The 10,216-nt window shown below is 42.5% G+C and overlaps 1 protein-coding gene across 1 annotated transcript in view; it reads left to right on the plus strand.

The window, feature by feature from the left end:
• Positions 1–10,216, plus strand: part of LOC146833945 (uncharacterized) — a 747,002-nt gene that overhangs the window by 569,694 nt on the left and 167,092 nt on the right. The gene's annotated exons all lie outside the window — the stretch shown is intronic.

The raw sequence follows: 10,216 nt of genomic DNA on the forward strand, positions 1-10,216 counted from the left end.
CAATTAACATTATCAAATTGTTTGCTATTTTTGTGGAAATTAGTGTAAGCAACCCTCCTGAGGGCCGACCTGAGCATCCCTTTTTGGCTTTTTTTGGCCTCTTTTTTGAAAACTTGCAAGAATCCATCTATAATCAGTGGTTCATCACACAGCCATGTTTCCTGCAGACATATAATACCATATGATTCTGTTATTTCAGTAAAGATTTCTAATCATAAAATTCTGTTCAAACCAAAAAAAATCCATGACTGAATTAGCAGACTATGTGAATAAATTCTATCCTATTCTAAATCACTTAAACCCCCCAATTCTCTCACAGCTGGTGATGACAAACTCGCATATAGGTTCTCCTCTTCATAAGCACACCTAAACTCATTTAGGCCATCCGGTGGAATGGTCACCCTCAGTGTTGATGTTTCCCCAGGCCAGCATGGTTAATCAGGAAGGTCTTACTCTATGTGCCCTCATTTAATCTTTCTATTTCCATTTTAACTTATTACCCTCTTTTAAAATGTCTTTATCTGCTTTCTAAAATGCTACTTTAACAATTTCTGAGAAGAGTAATACTTTTTTAAATCTATTTTCCTGGTTTATTACTTGTGATACCTAATTGCTTTATGTCTTTTGATGATATTGCTTTCAGGCTTGGGTATTTTGAAAGGCTTTTCTACCCTTAATTTCGCATTGCAATAGGTCAAGAATTACCCATAATTTATTTTCTATCCTACCATTCTGTCCTATCTGTTTTACTGCTACTTTCTCCTCACTTTCAATTCCTCTAAATGTCTGAGTCTCTGTCTGTTGACTTGGGCCGTTATGCAAACTGTTGGCTTATCTTCTTTTCTTATACCTTCACTTATCCCCCTACACGCACCTTGTTTGTTTCCTAGTTTTCCTTTTCTTTCTTTTATGGTCAATTCCCTGTTTTAACTCCATCCTTTCAATATCTCCTCTCTCCTTTTTCTTTCTTTAAATTCTTCACAATTGCCCTATTTAGCATCTTTCCACACAGCATATATCTTTTATACATAATGGGGTTCCCCTCTCTTTTTGATCAACATTGGGTATTTGGAAATGGACACTTCTGGAGTATCGTCCCTTTTTGGGGTTCTCTCCATGCGTCTTACTTCATCTTCTAATGGAGTTGCTTCCCCCTTTTCCCTTACCGGTCACACTAAAGTAGGCAGATACTTGTTTATTTTTCTTAATTCACCTATGATACCTTTCCAACTACATCTTCTGAGAATCTAGGATGTCATTATTCACACCCATCACCTCTAACATACCTTGGAATGTTTTTTTGAAGTATTAAAATAATATCGAAAATGGAAGATGTTGGCAAATCTGATATTTTCCATGTCTAATGAGAAATGTTAGTTCCTAACCCATTCTTATCAATCTTTGGGCCTTGCCTTGATAAATCACTTATCTTTACTCCCAAGTGAGAATTTGTCCCAAAACTAATTTCCCCAGTATTCCCTAAGGCTTCATGTTATCTAATCATATCCAACAATGGTAAAGATAATTGAGGTGAGGAGGAGAGTCTTGGTTCCAGCAAGGCATTATTCCTGTCCATCACATCGAGATCACTTATAAATAATGGATCTTTGCATTGGTTTAGGCATGCAATGCTCTCATTGTCAGTTACTTCTTCATTTATATTATCATCTCCTAATAGAGTTGCATCTGTTTGTATCAGCTTTTTCTTAAAAGACTTCCCCACAAATTCTTTTATGGAGTTAGTTACTGACATTTTGTTAGATTCACTTGAGTCACTTTGGGAAAGGCTGCATAAGATCTTTTTTTTATTCCCTTTACAGAGTCATTTATTCCTGTATCAGTCTGCCCCTTGGAATCTCAAATTAGGTTCTGGTTTTCTACCCCTTTTCCTCTTCCCTTTCGTTGTTTAGGTACTGTTATTTTTCGAGCTTTTACTTTACTTTTAGTTGGGGCGATTCTATTGACTTATTTACTTTATTTACTTTCTTACATATAATCCTTCAACTGGTGTTATTAAATATGCCAGCCAGGGAACCAAGACTCACTGCTGCCACAGTTTTAATATACCACTTAAAAAAAGCAAACATTCCCTTTCAAGTTACCTCTGCTCTCCTTATTGTCCACTGTGTTAATGCTAATGCTGCTGCCTCCACCCTCCTCTTGTCCTCCTGCTCCTTCTAAAACCTAATTCTTTATTTGCTACAATCCTTAAAACATGCCTGTCCTGGGCAGCACATATGTTCTACTGTGAACCAACCTACTCCCGGCTCCCGGCAGTCCCACCAAACTCCTGCACTTCAAGCTTGTACACTTATGGAGACCACCTAATCCCCTCACTGTCTCTCCTTAGTTATGTGCAGAGGGGGCGCAGCTCAGCCAGCTACCATTTGCCACTTTCAAACTGCTGACCAAGCAATACTGCCGACATCCCTTACACTTTTAACACATCGCTATCAATCGAGCTCCAAAAAGCTACACAAATCTAGCCCGAAGTGGCCACAAGCAGACAGGATTTCATTAGAATGCCGACTTCTAGTGTGGACACGAGCACGGCAACACAGCACAGGTACAACCGATAAATGAGGGAGGAGTCTGCACTCCATCAAGGCCCTAGCCACCACAGGTGCAGTTATGGTCCTAAGAGGGATGGCCTCTGGGTACCTTGTGGCATGGTCCACCAAAACCATGATAAACCTGTTACTTAAGGCAGTTTTGGGGTCCAAGGAACCTACAATGTTGATGCCCATCCTCTCTAAGGGGGTGCCAATGAAGACATGGGAGTCAAGGGAACCTTGGGCTTCTTCTCTGTCTTTCCACTGGCCTGACAGGTGAGACAAGTCATACAGAAAGCATCCAAGACTGCCCTCATCTGGGGTCAATACAAGTGGGTGACAAGCCTGTCACAGGTCTTGTCCTGTCCCACATGCCCAGTCAGAGGTATCTTATGAGCCAGGCTAAGAAGAAAGGCCCTGTAACATAGGGGGGCCATCAGCACACATACTTCCCATGCACAGATGCCTTAGGAACACAGCAAAGGAGGTTGTTCTCCTAATAGATCAGGTGATGTCCAGAGGAGTCACCAACTGCCTGGACTTCACCCTGCTGCCTCAGCCCCTCTAAGGTTGGGTACTCTGTCTGCACCTTGCAGAACTCCTCCCTGTGGGGCCACACTCAACTTGCCACCCCACAAGCTCAGGTAGGTCTCCTAGAGAAACAATGTCCGCCTCTTCCAGCACCCCATCCCCTAGTACCATGGGTGCGTCAGAGGCTGGTTTCTCGCACCTTCTGCTCTTCCGTTTCTTTACAACTTGAGCATCAAAATACATAGTGTCTATGCTATTGATCTGCATATCACACAAATAGTATCAGAAGTATTATAATGAATTCATGTACAAACGCAATTTCCCAAAGTCTTCGATCAAGAAAGAACATGCAGGTGAAATGTGGTGCTCACATATTGTCGGCACCCAGCCACTGAGGGTGTGTTTTCCCGTACTGTGTGTACAGTCTGGACAAATTGCAGCAAAAGCACTGAAGCACACACTCTGTTATCTCAATGTGATCCTTGATAAGACAAAGAATGTAGTCGATTTTCAGTTGTATGTAGTCTATTCATTTATTATTCAATATAACATGTAATAAGTAATTTCACCATAGAGTCAGCTGACACATGTTTCATCCACAGGACTTCTCCAAAGCTGCAAAACCATATAAAGACACCTAAGCATGTTCAGCAATCCAAATATTGCATCACACCCAGTGATCATGGTGACATGCTGTGTAAGCAAGCGTGCGATACTAAAACCATGCTACTCCAAACGTGAGGGGAATCACCTGTGTTATTAAAAGTGCAAAACCCTATATATTGTCCGTGATTGACTAACCATATTCTCATGAGGCAAAGCAAAGGAGGAATAACTGATAAAGTGATATGTTTAGAGGTAGTGGTAGCATATATAACAACCACACCTGGTGTGAAACCCAGAAAGTGATTTGAATGGGTAATTTCAATATGTACCTACTTTTGTTTTCTAACACGTGCCACGAAATTCAATGAGTCCATTGCAAGGTAGGAATCTCTTGTGACTGCAACTGCAGTATCACTGTGTATCCTCCAATGTAAACTCAATAAGCATGCATCTGTGGCCCAACATGGCCCAGTAATTACTGAAAAGGAAATACCAGAAGTTTATTTTTAATGCAAATATTCAACAAAAAGTTTCAGCCAGGCATTGTGGTTGTCAAACTATAAATACATATGAAGAAATCATCTCCACTAAAGTTCAAAATACACCAAACGCTAGTGGTGTCAACCTTAAGACAAAGTGGTTCCTCATTGGGGTCATGCTCCAATATACCCCTACAGTGGTCGTTGGTAACGCAGCTGGAATTCATCTCAAATATAACAATTCACTAAAGCCACTGCAAGTTACACCAGCCCAAAACAATTATAAATTGTAGCCAATCTCAAATTTGGTGGTTATAAGAACAAGTGGTAATGTCAAACACCATGGACAGCAATATAGCCTAGGCATAAAATAATAAAACGAGTGCATACCATCAATAACAATAGTCACTGCATGCTATGAACCCTGTTAGTTAATGAGCTGCGGGTCATAATACACCTGTGAGAACGAGAAAAGGGAAGGATGAACGCCTCCATCGCAAACTACATTAGTTTACGTTCTCCAATTTAATACAACTACACGTGATGATATGCTGCTTACCTTCCCCTTGTACTGTCTCACGGACACCAAAAAACATGTGTGTTCCACCAGTAGGTCTGTAAATACAGGAAATTATATGACCGCGGCCATGTCAAACTTAAATGCAGGAGAAAAAGGATGATGACTGGAAAACCTGGCGTAGGCGTTGCATGGGGTGTCACCACTCTCCTGGAACTACAGCGGTTCCAGATTTAGAGCAAATCATCATGGAGCAACAACACGCTATTCAAATGGCGGCACAGATCTGAGGCTGTGACAAGACGGATGTGTCTATGCGGTCCACGAGTGATAAAAGTTCTTCTGCTACATAGCTGCCCGAGTCTGATTTGGTCTGATTTGGTCTGATTTGGTGGTCTCACCTGATAACACTCTGCAGATGTAAGACAATATAATATGAGTCCTCCACTGTTACTTTACTATTTGTGTTAGCTGTTCTTGCATGTATGCAACAATTAATTGCAGTGCTATATCTGTTGATAAGTGCCTGCTTATTGTCTTAATTCATATGATGACTTGTCTTATTATAGGTATCATTGCCTATTAGACGCAGGTCCTAAGGCGGCGACAAAACACACACCTTACTAATATGTGGGTACATGTTACATACCATGTTGAAAGGCATATTACTAGAAGGTACCCATGGTGCCCCCCCGGCTAATGTTGGGGATGTTGTCTCCCAGGCCTACAGAGATTCACACCTCCCTTTGTATTCACTTTGATTTCCTGCCTTTGACATAGTTCAAGCATAAGTTTGGGCAGCTTCACATCAGGGGTTTGCTTTTCTGGTATTATTATAATGTTCTGTTGGTTTATAGTTATCTTTAACTGTTGCCTCGGTCCCGAACTGCTCATACAATGGCAGGTTCTGGCCCTGCTTCTGGGCATGGGACTAGATGCAATCACCAGTCACACACATACCCCACTCCAGGATGGCCCACCTTAACATTATAATGTGGAATGTGTGTGGTATGCACGCCCCCATCTTATCGGTATACTGTATATTCCTATTTTAAATGCCTCACCGGTCTTATAGTGCTACTACAGGAGTCTCATTTAAAGAAGTCTGAGGCAACCAGGCAGCAGCGTCTGTGGAGAGAGTTGGTCTTTGCTATGAAATTCTCATCCTATGCCTGCGGGGTATTAATCTGGGTCAGACCAAGGATTCCTTTTCAAGTTGATGAGGTTGAGACAAACGTAGAGGGTGAGGTTAAGGACAGGCTCTAACTTATTCCAAGCTGCATTTCTACAGACTATCTCACATAGACTATCCAGGTGGAGCGTACTTCCATGGCTGCTAGGTGGTGATTTCAAGTAGCGAGCTGGACACTAGCCTGGACTGCTCATCCCTCCCTGTTGCATACTGTCACCACCACTAACACGCTGGCACTTCAGAAGTGGCTGCTCCACTGGCATCTCATGGATGTCTGGCAGACAAACAATACCCCAGAGTGTATTCTTTTTACTCCCACCCACGCAAACTACACGTCAGAATAGACTGCTTGCTCTGTACCCTTAATTTACTATTCCCCATTATGCACACAGACTATCTGGGATGTACCCATTCAGACCATAACCTCAATATTTATATCGGATACCGGGCCCCCTCCAGTCCCCACTTGGCATCTGCAGCCCACCTCATTGGAGGATCCTTCTTTTTGAACATCACTCAGCACTGCAATTGAGGAATACTTTGAACTGCCACAGCTTTCCCAACCTTGTTAGAAAGCGACACATTAAAAGTGATGCTTAGGGGTCTCTGCTTAATACTGGGGTGTGGTATGCCACGACAGGTTGAGGGTGAGCTTTCCCCGATTGAACTTGACTTACTTGCGCTTGAGACCTGCTCGGTGGCTGTGCCGTCACATACTCCTGCTCTCAAGAAGGCTATCCGAACATGCGGCACTGCTGGAGCACCTGCGGTGCTTCAACTATGAGGCCCATTCTGCCAGGGTACATACAACCACTGATCAGTCCGGCCCCCTTCTAGCATGGCAGATCTGACAGGAACAGCCAGCACGCCCTGTAATATCGCTAAAGTGTGCTGAAGTTACCCTGCTTTATACGCAGCATGGAATACTCATTGCATCCCATTAAGACATAGCTTCCCTCCTCTCCGTTTTGTCCTTTCCTCACATCACCTTAGAACACCAGATGGAACTAGAGAGTCCCATCACTCCGAATGAAATTCACAAGGCTATACGGACGCTTGCAACCAGAGTGGACCTTCCCATTTGATGTGCTGCCCCGCTATGGGGTTTGGTCCCATGCATTCACCTGGTGAAACTCCTCTACGACTGACTAATGTCAAGGGTTAGATGGGACACCTTGTTTCTGATCCAATACAGGTACACAGGGGCACTAAGCAGAACTGACCCCTTTCCTCTCTACTTTTTTCCCCAGCCATACAGCCACTAGCCCTCACTTTAAGGGCACAGGCAAAGGCCTGAGGGATACCCATGGACAATGGACTACATGCTATTTCACTGTATGCAGATGATATGTTTCTATTTATTAGGGATATCCATCCATCCCTCCCATGATCCTGTGTACTCTAGAAAGGTTTGTGTATCTGCCTTGGTTGCCCTTGAGCTGGGAGAAATACTGCTTATTCCCATTTGTCCCTAACCTGTCGAACCCAGCTCTTACCAATAAAGGGCACCGTGGCATGGCAACCCACTATGTTCTGTTATATCGGTATCAGAATTTATCAAGTGGACCAAGATTTGTTCAACCTGAATCTCACACAGATGGTCACTTCCCTAACATCCTAAATGTCTTTCTGGAAGACGCTCTCACTGTCGGTAGCTAGGTGCATTGCTCTTTTAAAAATGGCTGTGCTCCTTCCCCTCCTCTATTATTTTACAACTCTGTCACTGTATGTCCCCCCTTCCTTTGTTAGAATATATGTTGTTGGCAGATAGTATTTGAGCATTTGCTCCTCCATTTTATATTTCACTTTCATTGTTCATTTTTCTTTTACAAGTTTCATTCTTCCTGGCGTTTCTGTTCATGGTAAACTGTAAGTTATCTTTTAGCATTTCTTGTAAACCATGTTGTCTCTTGTGAATCAACCCAGCTGCACCTCAGTCTTGGGTGCGCTCTGTACTTCTCAAGGCTGCAGAGTCTGGTACTGATAAGGACTTGTTTTGCCACATCTACAGATTCCTTTAGTTAACGTCTTAGCCTGAACAGATCGGTTCCAGCCATTTTGTTATCACCTTCCTATTTGTTCACTACTATAAATATAACCCTCAGATGACTAACATCAGCTCACTCCTGTACACCCTCCCCGGAGGCTGTACGGATCTGTGCCTGTTCAAGTGTATAATATACATAGCTTGTTTTACTTTCCCTCCTGACTACCTGATTATTCATATAGGAGTGGACAGAGAGGTTTTGAAGCCAGACGAGATGATTGAGTTGTGTCTCTGAGAATTTCTCGTACCTACATATGGTGCCGGAAAAGGGACCTCTTCGAGGATGATCCATCAGATTGGTCGGAAGACTGACTGAGGCTGAGGAGCATCTACCCGAGACGGCTGGATTACAGGGGCCCCGCGCGATGAGACTACTTTCTCACATCTGGTATCCGAAGTTTCAAACTGAGGCTCTTTGGCACTGGGTCATCCCAAAAAAGGTCTCGAACTGGTGTGTTTGGAAGAGGAGATCGTTTGGTCTCAGAACAGGTGGTTGGATGGAGAGAGAGAGATCGGAAGACATTATCAGGAGAGATTGTTCTGAGTCGACATTGTCCATATTTATTTGATAGGAGAACCCTAAGTATTGGTTCATTTTGGTTAAAGTACTCAAGGCACAGGTCAAGTCAGATCGACATTTGAGGGGCATTGAAATATAATCTTGGAATTGGATTTGTGAGATGTAGTTATAAAAATGCTATGTTTTAGCACATTGCATAGATGTTTTTCAAGGTGCTGTTGTTGTTCCATTGTGAGATTTGATGAAAGTCAGCCAATCTGAAAAGAAGGAACCCCAGCGTGGGATATGATGAAAAGAAAGGTATATCATGCAGTGTTGTTTAATTGCTTGTGGCACACGTACACAAAAAAGAATGTAGAGGTACAATGGCCTATATACAGTAGTTTTGATGAACTGAATCTTGACTATCTTGAGCAGTGCCTATTCTAGAGGAAGTCCTGTCAGGCTATGTTTGAGGTTTTTAAGTCATGGCAAGACAAGGCAAATTGGAGATGGAAGAGGAAATAAAAGAAGATACAACAGGAGCGAAATAAAATTATTATGGAGAAAGCTCAGGAGCAGGGATTTGACAGGATTAGGAGCAATATAGAATGTCATGATAGGCAACTTAGAATGCAGACAGATAAAACATATGTCACTCAGCCATCCGGCAGAAACACTTGTTACAGACAACTCCAGTGGCCCGCTGCCCTATGTCCATACTGCCAATGCCACAGCTCCTCCAAACCTGCACTTGCCTTCTGGGTTACCCTGCCCTGATACCCCACCCCTCTAAATACGTCTATGGTGACCTTAATCTGACCCACACCACAAATTCATAGTTCTGTTCTTCCTAAACACCAGAGAACATTGTGTAACCAATAGCCGTACAAGAGCATTATAAGATAAAAAAAATGTGTGATGAGTGGATGAATGCAGATGACTACAAATTATGAGACATTATGGAGACAGTGAAAGGCATGGATATATTCAACCAGAATTTGGTCATCCAATATTTGGTGGCAAAGGAAAACTGAAAGGAGTTGGAGAAGGGGGGATTATTGCCCTCAAGATGTTAGAGTCATATGGAAACGAGGGCAGAATAGTGAGATTTCATCTAAAGACATCCCAAATGAGGTGGAACGGTGTGTATGGTATCGAGAAAAGTGCTTTTTTAAACATATAGAAATGAAGGACCCGCTTCAATGTCCAACTAGTAAGATATATCAGTTTCCTATGAGGGAAGTGCCCCCAATACTGAGATCCCATATCTAACAATGCGACCAACGGACCAAAGCCTCAATTCATCCATGTCCCTTGGAGACAAGATGAAGTGATGGCTTTAGAAAGGAAGATACTGAATTTCTGAAAAAATCCGTCTGGATTTTATAAACAACATAGGACTTCTATCCTGGCTACTACCATGACTTTAGGAGATGTAGATTTTTTCTTTAAATGTTTACTGCAATGGAGATATGGAATTATTTTAGGAATACTGATGATGCACCAACCCTGGGCAAAACGTGAACGAAATTTACGGAATTAGATACGACTAGAAATGCCGGTGCACCACTGGACGAACATACAGTGAAATAACAGAAAAATATTCTGACTAAATTACAGACCATTATACCAGCCCAGACTATAAAGTGGGACAAGTTGACAGCATGCAAACAAAAGCAGAGTTACAGCATCTTTTACCCATTACGAGGACACCTTCACCAACTTTAGTGGACAAATCGTGACTACAGATGCAGGTAAGAGGTTGTTCATCAACAGATTTGTGGGAGTTT

This window comes from Triturus cristatus, chromosome 4_2 (assembly GCF_964204655.1).
Source record: "Triturus cristatus chromosome 4_2, aTriCri1.1, whole genome shotgun sequence".
NCBI lineage: Eukaryota > Metazoa > Chordata > Amphibia > Caudata > Salamandridae > Triturus > Triturus cristatus.